Source organism: Bidens hawaiensis, unplaced genomic scaffold (assembly GCF_021521415.1).
Source record: "Bidens hawaiensis isolate Kalapana, Puna unplaced genomic scaffold, B.hawaiensis_p1.1 tig00000097_1, whole genome shotgun sequence".
In the NCBI taxonomy this organism is placed as follows: domain Eukaryota; kingdom Viridiplantae; phylum Streptophyta; class Magnoliopsida; order Asterales; family Asteraceae; genus Bidens; species Bidens hawaiensis.
Window position 1 is genome coordinate 6,799,014 of NW_027491017.1, and position 12,112 is coordinate 6,811,125.

At 38.5% G+C, this 12,112-nt stretch overlaps 1 pseudogene; it reads right to left on the minus strand.

Annotated features, from left to right (window-relative positions):
• Positions 1-7,279: 7,279 nt before the first annotated feature.
• LOC143568148 (glutathione S-transferase U17 pseudogene) lies at positions 7,280-8,882 on the minus strand (annotated as a pseudogene).
• Positions 8,883-12,112: the final 3,230 nt, after the last annotated feature.

Sequence of the window (12,112 nt, forward strand, 5' to 3'; positions counted from 1 at the left end):
ATTTGATTGGAACTGTCTGACTAATCTCAACATTCGCAGATTGCTGATCACTAGGATCATAAGTATAGTTATTGTTGTACGGTGGTGGAACTTCAGAAAATCCAATTCCCCCTTTGTTAACCGGGGAACGTTGAACACTTATGATGTGATTTAGCATTGCCGAAGAATTTCAAAATTGTTCAATTTTTCTGTTTAGTTCCACCACTTTTACCTGGTAATCAGCTAGCTGCTTATCTTTTTCAGCAATTAGTTTGGTCTTTTCTTCTAACACTTCATAACTAAAATCAATTACTTGTATTTTATCAGCTAGACTGGCTTTAAGACTTCTGATATCCTTGTCACTAGCTTTTATTTTTACCAAGTAACTATTTTCTTTAGTTTTAGAATAGTGATGTTCTTCTTTCAGGTTTTTAAATTGAGTATCCAAACTAACAAACTGATTAGTTAATGTTTTTAATTGTTCAGACAGATTTTCACATTGTTCACAATGAAGTTCAGAACTTACCTCAGAGAGCTGATCGTTCACTTTTGCCATGTATGCCTGATCTTCTCCCGTCTCTCTCTCACTTCCTCCAGTTTCGATGTTTACCAAATTAGCCTGTTCGAACACTTCCTCAACTTGTATATTCCAGTTGTATCCACCATTCTGTTGAGATACCATAGCCCTATTTTCACTACCACCCCCATTATGTTGTGCAGGCCTGTTCTGACTTCGTTCAACTCTCTCATTTGTACATTCCTTAGCAAAGTGACCATTTTGTTGACAGTTGTAACATCGAACCTTTGATTTATCAAACCCTGGTCTTTCTCCAACAAACTTTCTACCCGTTTTCTTCATGAATCTCTTTACCCTTCTTACTATCATAGCCATCTGCCACTGCAGATCCATCTCTTCCAAATCATCAGCATCGATCTGATCATAGTCTTCATCCAAAGTTGCAGGGTCGACTATTTTACCTTTGATATAGTTCTCATAAGATGCAATGAAGGATGCATAGAGGGCAAACTGTTGTTCAGCAGATTTCACACTCATAGGCATCTGTGAGTAGTTATTGCTTGGAGCATTGGATGAGAAATTTCCAGTTGTAGTTTGAGGCTTTGAGGAATTACTCCCTCCTGCTACGAAACATACGTCACCATCCATATTGAGAATCACATGACCATCTGGAGTGGAGTTTGGTTCTCCCTTAGAGTAGTAGGCAGTGGATTCAAATTTTGAACTTGACCTCGGAGTGACTTTAGCACCATACATTCCCGGATCCTGAACCTGATCTATGTGTGTCTCCTTTCGAGCCATGTTTAGTTCAAAATTTCGTAACTTATTTACCACCGTCTCCAAATTAATCTTATCAAAGTCCTTGACTTCTCTCATCAGAACAGTGTACATCTCCCATTTTGGTGGAAGAGCATCAAGAAGTTTCTCCACTATCTCTTCTTCTTTATATTCAATGGAGTAGTTATTTAGCTCTGTCATCAGATGATAATAACGTGTGATAATTTCATCAAGTGATTCATTTTTCAGGTACTTGAATATGGAGAACTGAGTTTTCAGCAACTTTTTCTTAGAGGTACGTATTCCAACATTTCCTTCATATCTATTCTCCAGTGCTTCCCATAGCTCTCTAGCAGTTTTGTATTTCTTAAAAGTATGAAGAATCTCTTGTGGTAGAGCCATGGTTATAGCTGCATGAGCTTTACTTTCTGTCTCATACATCTTCTTTTCATCATCTTCCATCTTACTGTATTTTTTAATCTGTTCACGACCCTCAAACAAGGACGTTGGAGGAATGTACCCGTCTTGAATGCAAACCCACATCTTCGCGTCTTGATACTTCACATACTGTTCAAACAGATCTTTTCATGCAACGAAATCAGTACCCTTCAGCAGTTTTGGAGCTTTAGTTGCAGACCCAGCTTCAACCTCCATCTTTACGAGTTCTGTGATGTTTATTGAAGTCATTTTTGAAAGAATTGTAATTTAAAGATCAGAAATGAGATTATGGTTTAAAATCAGTAATAGCGAAGTTAAGTTAACTTCGCTAGATGGTAACTTTCGCCTGACTATTAACTTCGCTAGATGGTAACTTCTCACCTTCACAACTTCGCAAGAACCCTATAAGTTCGCCAAAAACCCTAGATTAGGAGACGGCAACTTCGCCTCAAGAACAAGATTATGAGCAGGTTTTTTTAGGTTAATTACGATGGACGCGAGGGTGTTTCGAGGGTATATTTGATGGGGGGAGATGGGCAAAAGACAAAAACGAGGTATTTCAACATAAACTTGTTCCGGAATGGTCAAACGGAACGATCTTAACACCCGTGTGATAATCCCTGTCACACCCGGCCCTGAGCGGCGGAAACAGCCGGGCGCGCGCGAGTGGGGATTGATAATTAAGCACGGGCCATTGCAAACATTCAAAGTAAGATTTTCATTGCGCATGAAATGTTTAATACAAATACATTACATTGTTTAAAAATTACATAAAAACATCCAAGTATAAAAACTGTTGAAGATTTCCACGCCGTATCCCCTTGCGCGGCGGGAACAACCACGCGCATCGAAGGGATAGAACTAAAATCTTCCAAAAAGCTAGTTTTAGATGTTCAGCGTGAGGTGCTCTATGTGTGACTCCATGCGCTACCTAGTTATCTCCTGAAAGACACGTAAAAACATTTGAATCAGTATAAACTGAGTGAGTTCACAAGTTTTAGTAACTTGATAAATCGTATCGCGTCATAAACATAATTCTGATAGTATCATTGAAACACATGCTTAGTAAAACATAGTTCTGAACTTAATCTGATAAAAATCGTTCCGCGGTTTACGCGCGAACATTTCTGGGAACTGTGCTCGTTTGTGTAAGTGGCGCTGCCACTACGAGCGAAACAAGTAATACCGTCCCGCGGGTTACGCGCGGACACATCTGAAAAACCGTGCTCGTCTGTGTAAGTGGCGCTGCCACTACGAGCGAATAATACCGTCCCGCGGGTTACGCGCAGACGTTGTGCCGGAAAACAAGGCGCTCGTCCATGCAAAGAGGCGCGACCCCTACGAGCGGGCTCAAACCCATAGTACTGCCCCATGACCATACTAGGCACTCGTCCATGCAAAGAGGTGCGACCCCTACGAGTGGGTGGATCAAACCAGCAGTCCCTACCCTTAGAGTTCCAATGGTAAAGTGATCACTTACTCGAGTTCTAGCGCACATACATCGAAAACCTTAGATAACCGTTCGCATTGCTCATTATGAAATATAATTTAAACACATAATCGCTTGCATAGCTTGTAAGTATACCATGATAAAACTTTATTTAAGTACGTGTCCCTCGCCCCGAAAACAGTTTAAAAACAGTGAAAACAGCGAGAATAGGGGCTGTGAGACTCACCTATGGTTCTTGTTAAGGGATTAATCGAGATTCGGGTTTTCTTGGTGTTGGCCTTTGAATTGAAGGTCTAGTAACAGGATCGGAAATGAAAACAACGGATGCTTGGGAGATGATTAGTGCAAGTTTGCAGTTCTTAAGAGAGAAGTTTGAAGTGTTTGGGTGATAATTTAGGTTACATATTTATAGGCAAACTCAAGGGAACACAATCCCTTGCTTTAGGGGATTGTAATCTTTTCATATCTAGGTGTAATGATGATAAAGTATGGAAATTATTATTATTTATTTAAAAGTGGAGTAGTGGATAAAAGATTTGATTTGATTTGGTCAGGAAATGCAGGTCTGGGGTTGGTGAGAATAGGGTGGCTGACAGTTGACTTTTCATGTTACAGTGTGCTTTTTCAGGTACTTTTGTCAGTGTACAGTAAAAAGTGGAAAATCTCTGAAACACGCTACTGTTTCCTTTTGGGCGGGAGTAATCTCCTTACGTCTGGAGAATAGACTAAGTGTTCTGTGCGTATCACTTTGTGCGCATAGCTTTCTGCGTGAAGGACATTTCTTTGCTGCGGGTAGGTGCGTAACCTTCTCGCGGTTAGGGACATTGAGTTTCATTTGTAGATTCTCCAGGTGGTCTTGGTATTTCAACATAGTGATCAGTCATGTTGAAGTCAATTCCATCTTGGAGCTTCAGACAAACTAGCTCTCAATGTTCCCGCCATGCGGGGAGGTTAGTTCCCTTCCGCACGCGCATAAACGATTTAGGATGCACCCCCCTTAGCATCATGCGGGATGGTCAACCCATTAGACAACATAACGTTAAGGTACATGAAAACATAAAGCCAAAACATTCGCGCATGGCGCATATAACATATGCCCACGCGGGTTCTTAACATGGTGCGCTCGCGCAGGGCGCACATAACAAATGCACGCGCTGATTAACATAGCGCGCTCGCGCAGGGCGCACATAACAAATGCACGCGCTGATTCTAACATAGCGCGCTCGCGCAGGGCGCACATAACAAATGCACGCGCTGATTAACATAGCGCGCTCGCGCAGGGCGCACATAACAAATGCACGCGCTGATTCTAACATAGCGCGCTCGCGCAGGGCGCACATAACAAATGCACGCGCTGATTAACATAGCGCGCTCGCGCAGGGCGCACATAACAAATGCACGCGCTGATTCTAACATAGCGCGCTCGCGCAAGGCGCATATAACATAATTACCCAATATTTAGGTTGATTACTTGGTTTAAGGGATTGGGAATTTACCGGGTGTCACAATCCCGAACCACACAATCACGAGCAAAAGCTCTGATACCAATTGTAGGTTCCCAGCCGGATCTACACAGGGTTATCTCGTAACACGAGGGTGCGGAATCCCCACGTAATACGATACGAGTGTAAGACAAGTAATACGTTGAATCGGTAAAACGAACACACTGGATAATACTGTAAACTTGATATATTGCTAATCGCCAACACATGATACACAAGATCACAAAACAACTCGTTCACCAAAAACTAAAAAAACATCTTACAAAATGGCCGAAGTTGAGGTATATATATACCTCGACAACTTCGCCTGACATACTAGGCGAAGTTGTCTAACTTCACTACTCCCTAAGTTCGCTCAAACAAATCAGCGAACATACAAACTCAACAGCATTCGACACGAAACAAACAAGACTAAACGATTACAGACACAGACAAAACACAAGATACTTAACTACTGACATCATGCACCAACACAATTAACTCTGTAAACCTTAGAAGTTTCTGATCAACATAATTTTATAGACTAGACATTGGCGGATCCAAAATCTCATGTAATTGAGTGTCAAAAATGGGTCAGATAAGAACGGGTCAAGTGAATTAGTTAAAATTGTAAAGAATTCTAGCTCTCAATATTATCACACTCCAACTACAATGATCATATATGAATGAAAACTCCCCCAGGAACATGACACGACTAACAAAGTATTTTAATTGCTTGTAAGCACGGGCGTCAAATGGCCTAAGACCGGCCGTAGTGGGGCTTTATGCCCGACGTTTTGTGTGTATTTGTTTTGTCCGGCGTTTTGTTAATAACGCGAGAAAAGGGCACAAATTTCAAAAATATATCCATTGGATATTAAAAATATTACTGTTGGAATAAAAAACACTTTTTAAAGTATTAACTCAACTATACTATAAAAACAAATCAAAACCTCATTTTTTTACACAATTCTTTCTACTACATCTCTACCAAATATTTTTTACACAATTCTTTCTACTACAATCAAATACTACCAAAATGCTTCCGTCTAACAACCAAAATGTTCTCGGTTTCGGTCAATTCGCCCGACTAGGCAACGCGAACTATTCCGACTCGAATAATCCACAACGAACCCATCTACCACCCCGATGCCAACAGTTCTTGTCACTCGATCCCCGTACCGAAGCGCATATGGCCACATACATGGCATTACAAAGTTCCCAAAACCCGACCACAAACTTACCGCATATGGTCGCGTACATGGCCGGTTCGGGTTCCCAACCCGACGACGAGACTGTGCCGGAGACACAACCCGTCCCAGAGACTTGTGGCGGTTCGAGCCAACGTGGACGTCCGTGAAAACATGTAAAGAACGGCGAAGCTCGGGCTAAAAAGACCACTATATCGTGGAGTATCAATGAGTGTGAACTATGTGCTCGTGCTTGGTGCAATATATCGGAAGATCCCTGGTGCGGTAAGTATTTTAAAAATAAATACATTTTTTAGATTTCATAGAACAAACATTGAACTTGTAATGTTTTTATTTTTTAGCGAACTATCAAGCATCGGGCGCATTTTGGAACAAAGTTAAAGAGTTGTTCCTTAAACTTGGCGGGGACTCGCGTCTAGAAAAAGATTCGTTAGTTTTGCAATGGAACGACATAAACACCAAATGCAAGGTTTTCCATACGGTTTACTCTCGGATGACTCGAACGTGGAGTAGCGGTGTCTCTGATGCGGAAATCATGGAAAGGGCGTTAACAGAGTATCAACATAAGGTATCGGGGACCTTTAATTACTTTGGCATTTGGAAATAATACATGAGGTTTCACCCAAAATGGGGCGCGGTTATAGAGGCCAACACCGAAAGTGATCCGCCTAAAAAAAGGTGTAAAACATCGTCTTCGGTTGATCCAGGCACGCCCTGTCCGATGCTCGAAACTTCATCCTAAGCGATAATGAAGCTGGGAATCCTTATGCGGATATTACCGAGATGCCTCGGCCGGGGGGGAAGCAAGGGAAAAGGAAAGGGGACATGGGTCGCGTCGTCATCGACAACGGGTTCGAATGCCGAAATGGAAAGTCATTTCAAAGAAATGAGCATTTGACTCAAAGATATACGAGAATTTGAAGCTAAACGTCTTCAAGTAAATTTGGACGTCGTCGAAGTATTTAAAAGGAACGAATTGGACAACTACGTCGAGACTTTAGCAAAGAAGCTAACCAACAAAGACCCGAGAGTCCAATCTCTAAAAGCAATTCGGCAAGCGAAATTTTTTGAAAAATACATGTAGTCTTATTATTATTATTGTTGTATTTTTTTAATTTAATGTATTTTTTATTTTAATTTAGTTTTTATTTGTGAGTTTAATGTATTTTTTTAATTTTAATGTAGTTTTTTAATTTTATATTTAATTATTTAAATGAATTATTATTTAAAAAAAACAAAAAAAATTAATAGTGACTGGCGCTACGTATCGCATAACGCCTGGGAGTGGGACTTTAGGACTACACTCTGTTTTTATAAAAAATAATAACTCTAACTGAGCGTCACGTGACGCATAACGGCTGGTGGTGGGGCTTTATGACCACACATGCTTTAACCAAAACCCGTGCATGAGCATCAATGATCTTTACTATGACACACACTTCAACTTAATATATATAACAAAGACACACGAATACACGATAATTATACGACATATTTGTAAACCCAAAGGTTCATTTAAAGCAAACATGGGCATGGGCATAGGTGGCAAAAACCCTAGAAGCATCTTAAAGAAGTTCATGTAAACTTCATCACTTGGGATCACACTCTTAATAGCTTCCTGTACCCACATACTCTTTCCCCATTGTGCAAGTCTTGGGTTTCTAGCTTCATCAATCACATCGAAACCGAAAATTAGTCTGAAAAACTTGAACCATCCTAGATAACATCCCATGACAACATCAAGATAACCGATTTCATCTCCACCGAAAAATGTCTTCCCCTTGCTCAACTTTATGAATGCTTCTTCCAACATCACAGATCCTCCAATGATCAGCCTTTTATACTCTTCTTTTCGCTCGCTGTCTTGTGTTAGCATAAACTTTTTCAACCATGAGCAATACTGTTGCAAATTTCAAATACATATATATCGTTAATATAGAATTATAGATTGTATGTGTAATCTATGAATTAATTAGCAAACAACTAATCTTGCTAAGAAATTTTGCAACGGAACAAATCCATTGCAACTATTTACATATTTGCTACACAAATTAAAAACCTAAATTTAGCGTACCTATATAAATGTCGGTCGCAAATGCATGGTTACCTTTGACTAGAATGTTATGCCAATGTGTCGAAAATAGTATTGTCATAAGTTGTGTCACAATTGCATAGTTAAACTGGAAAGTTGGCTGCAAATGCATGGGCACTTGTGACCAGATATTTTTCGTAGTAAACACATTGCTTATTTCATTGCAAATTTTTTGCTATGAATGTTACAAAATCAGTTTTGTTTCAAATGGATGTTTGTTATACATTTGCAACACATTTTTGTGTAGATAACCTCACAGTTTTCTAGTAGTGTGTGCTCGATTTCCACTAATTTTGCAGCATGGATGATTATGAGTGAATTTGACAAATATACATGTGCAAAATTGAGTTGAAATCAAATGAAATCGGAGTATAACTAATATTGTAACGATTATAAGAGTGAGATTTACTTTAATTAACATCGAACCTAAAAGTTAGGACTATTACTAATTAAATGACTAATATGGATTATTATCGACCATTTTTTTTCTCATGACCCTATTTTCCAATATATAATTTATCTATTAGAGTTGGAGATAAAAAAAAAACTTGTTTACTATAACCACTAAAACTGAACAAAGAAACATCTAACACTTGGGTTAAAAGATATATACCACTGTATCAATGTAGTAAGCCAAACAACGGCTTTGAGCACGATCAGAAGGGTTCGAAGGGAGGATAGGGTGCACCTCTGGCACGACCTCATCAAGGTACTCTATTATGACTAGTGACTCGCTAATGGGTTGTTCATTTGCATGAAAAAGGACAGGGACTTTCTGAAGACTTGGATTTGATGCAAGCAGGAGCTCACTTTTGTTAGCCAGATCTTCTTGAATGTACTCATAATCGATGGATTTGAGCTTAAGGACGAACTTAACCCGGGTCACAAATGGACTTCCAGCAGACCCAAGAAGCTTCATTTCACGCTTTTTTGCCATTAAAGTTTTGGATGAAACTGTATGATTAATTGAGTGACCTTGGAGAATTTAACCACACGAAAGGAAATATTATATAAGCTTTTATTTACCCACAAACCTACCTAAATCTATCTATCTATCTATAATATATATAAACGGAGACCCAAAAATCCTACGTGTCGTGATGTGGTCGCTCCCCCTTTTTTTGGAGTCACCAGATTTGCTTGATTTTTTAACGGATGCTTCTCATTCATTTGACCGAATTCATGGGTATGAGTCTCACCAAACCCATATATTTCTTAAACGGGTTATAACATCTTATTAAATTAAAAACTAATCTCATCAAATATTTGATATAAAAATCTTAAAAAAGTAGGGATATACTAAAAATTAATATATGATTTATTTAAATATATATATATATATATATATATATATATATTATTTATAATTAAAAAACCAATTTTATAGTAAAAAAAAATAAACGGGTCTTAGGTCTCATCAAACTCATATAGCTTTTAAACCGGGTTATAACATCTCTTATATTTGTGAAACAATTTATCATCAAATCATATATATATATATATATATATATATATATATAGTTATATACATTAACTTTCATACTAAACACGAAAAAGAAACACAACCACTAAAATTATTATATGATTTTTTTTAAAAGTATTATTTATAATTAAGAAAAAGTTCTATAATAAAAAAAATAAGCGGATCTATGGTCTTACCAAACACGGATACCTTTTAAACCAGGTTATAACATCTTAGTTAATTGTGAAAACTTTTAATCATTAAACTCTAAATATATTATAAATTTCATTACAATAAATAAAATTAACCAAAAAAAGTATATATATATTAAAAACGAGTAATGTAAAACAGCCCCGTAACATAAGATAAAAACTAGTTATCCATATTTTAAGATATCTTGTAAACCCAATCTAAAAATCTACCTAAATCTTTTACCCATAAAGTACACTCACCCATAACTAGGACATTTTGCAAAAGTTTGATGACATTTACATACGGTTTTTATTTACGTGGTTTGACCAACATCATTTTAGATTTTAGAGTAGATCATGGTTTTAGTCTTTGCGGTTTACCCTCTTGACCATTTCAAATAAAAAATAATATTCATTTTTATCAAATCATGGCATTGGGTTTACATTATACGACCATTTTGTCAGTGGTCCAACTCAATTAGATTTTTCAACTAAAATAAGGTCATTTGTCATTCATATGCCGAAAAAATAAAAAAGAATAATTGTTGCTATAATAATTATAAGACCAATGATATTTAATAGACTAGTTAGGCTAACAGGCTTCAAGGGTTCCGATTAACCTAACGCAGGTCGTCGGGTCCCTCTACGTTTGTAAAATGTAGAGAGAGGTTCACTAGTTTAGTTGTTATTTATTATGATTCACTAAGGATCCAAGACCGAGATGTTGGAACCGGTTTTTGGATGCGAGTTCTTATTGAAGCTATGTAGTTTTTAGAGTAAGAAAGAAGCATGCAAAGTGCAAGCTTCTCAAGGAAGAAGAGAAGATCAGAGAGTATGTGTTAACTTCCAGATCTGGTGTCCTCTAATGTCTGGGTTACATTTCTTTTATAGAGAAAGGAATGTAAGGCTTTTGTCCGATGGGTAAACTAGTGAATCCCTTGTTTGTGGTAGAGGGCTGACCCTTTTATGCGCGAGAAGTTATTGACTAGTGGTTAATAATATACTTTCTGAGCATATCCCCTTTTTTACGGCTGAGAGATATTGTGAACAGTGATGTGATACGTTACTGTTCATGCTTTTACTGTTCACGTACTTGTTCTCCTTAATTGGACGGGAAAAGGAACCTTATAACCTTCTAACCTTTTTAGTGTTAATGTGCGAGAGTCATTTTACCAGACTTTGGGCTACCCCCGTCATCAGCCCCCCAAGTCAGAGGGTTTTGGGAAGTAGGCTCAAAGGCGTCTGACTTTTACACACATTTTTTAATTGCTTAAAGGCTTCGAGGCTTTGAACGGTTTGCTTGTTTTTTTTTTAAATTTTTGACAAGATAGTTGCTGTGATTGATTGGGTGGTTTCTGCAAATAGCAGTTCCCAATAACTGCTTATTAATATCACCAACTGCTCATTTCCTTTAGTTTTTCTATTAAATTTTCTCATTATTCTCCAAACATATTTATCAAGTTTCCTTCGATCTTTCACCAGGTTAGTTCAAATCTTCCCCTTTTCTTTCGAAATTATGGGTTCTTGTAAGGATTTAACGGTGAGCTATTTTCGTTTAACCCAAGAGGAAGTTGAGTCGTTTTGCCTCGATTGGGGTATAGGTTTAGAGTTTAAACCAGTGGCTTTGCCGACTGACGCTTCGATCGATCGTTGTCCGGCCGGGTCGATTGCTTTTTATTGTCGCCATTTCGAATTCTCTAACCTCTGTCACCCTTTTTTCGATATTCGTTTTGAATGTGTTAGAATATTATCGTATATCCTTTGGTCAGATTCACCCGTTGGGGCTTTCTAGGGTTTTGCATTTTGAAATTTTATGTAGGGCTTCAGGGTTTGATCCGTTGCTGTTGTGTTTTCGTCGTTTCTTCCGTCTAGCGAAGAACGGCAATTGGTATACCTTTGAGCATACTCAGGTTGATACTTGTCTAATCTCTTCCACGGTTACGACCCTTGGTACCTGGAAGGATTGTTTTTTCTTCGTTTCCGATTCTATTGTTCCTTTTAAACTTGTTTGGAGACAGCTCGAGGCCTTTTTGAATGAGCCGGAGCCCTCTGATTCAGAGTTGGGTGATCTTTTTTTGAAGTCTATTAGGAAGTGTCCGTCACGGCTTCGTCCCTTTCCCGAACATCTTCTCGTTTTGTTAGGACTTAGCAAGTTGTGGGATAAGCCTAATCGTGATCTCGTGCTTATAAGAAATGATAAGGGTATGCATTTGCTTATCTTGCATTGTTTTGTTTCCATCATATGCTTATTGACAAATTTTCTTTGTTTTTGTAGCCATGTTTGCATTGGATTTTGTGAAGAGTGATGATACTTCTGATGTTGTGTTTGGAGATTCTGCGGCTACCGTTGATGAGAATGCTGCTGTTCGAGGGGCGGAGCATAGGTTTGAAGGTTCCGGTTATGTGGGTGTTCCGAATGTTAAAGGTTTCACCAAGTCCGCTGCTCCCAAGCTTTCCATCCGACGTTCCAATCGGCGTTTGTAGAAGTTTTCTGGTCCCTCATCTTCAAATGAG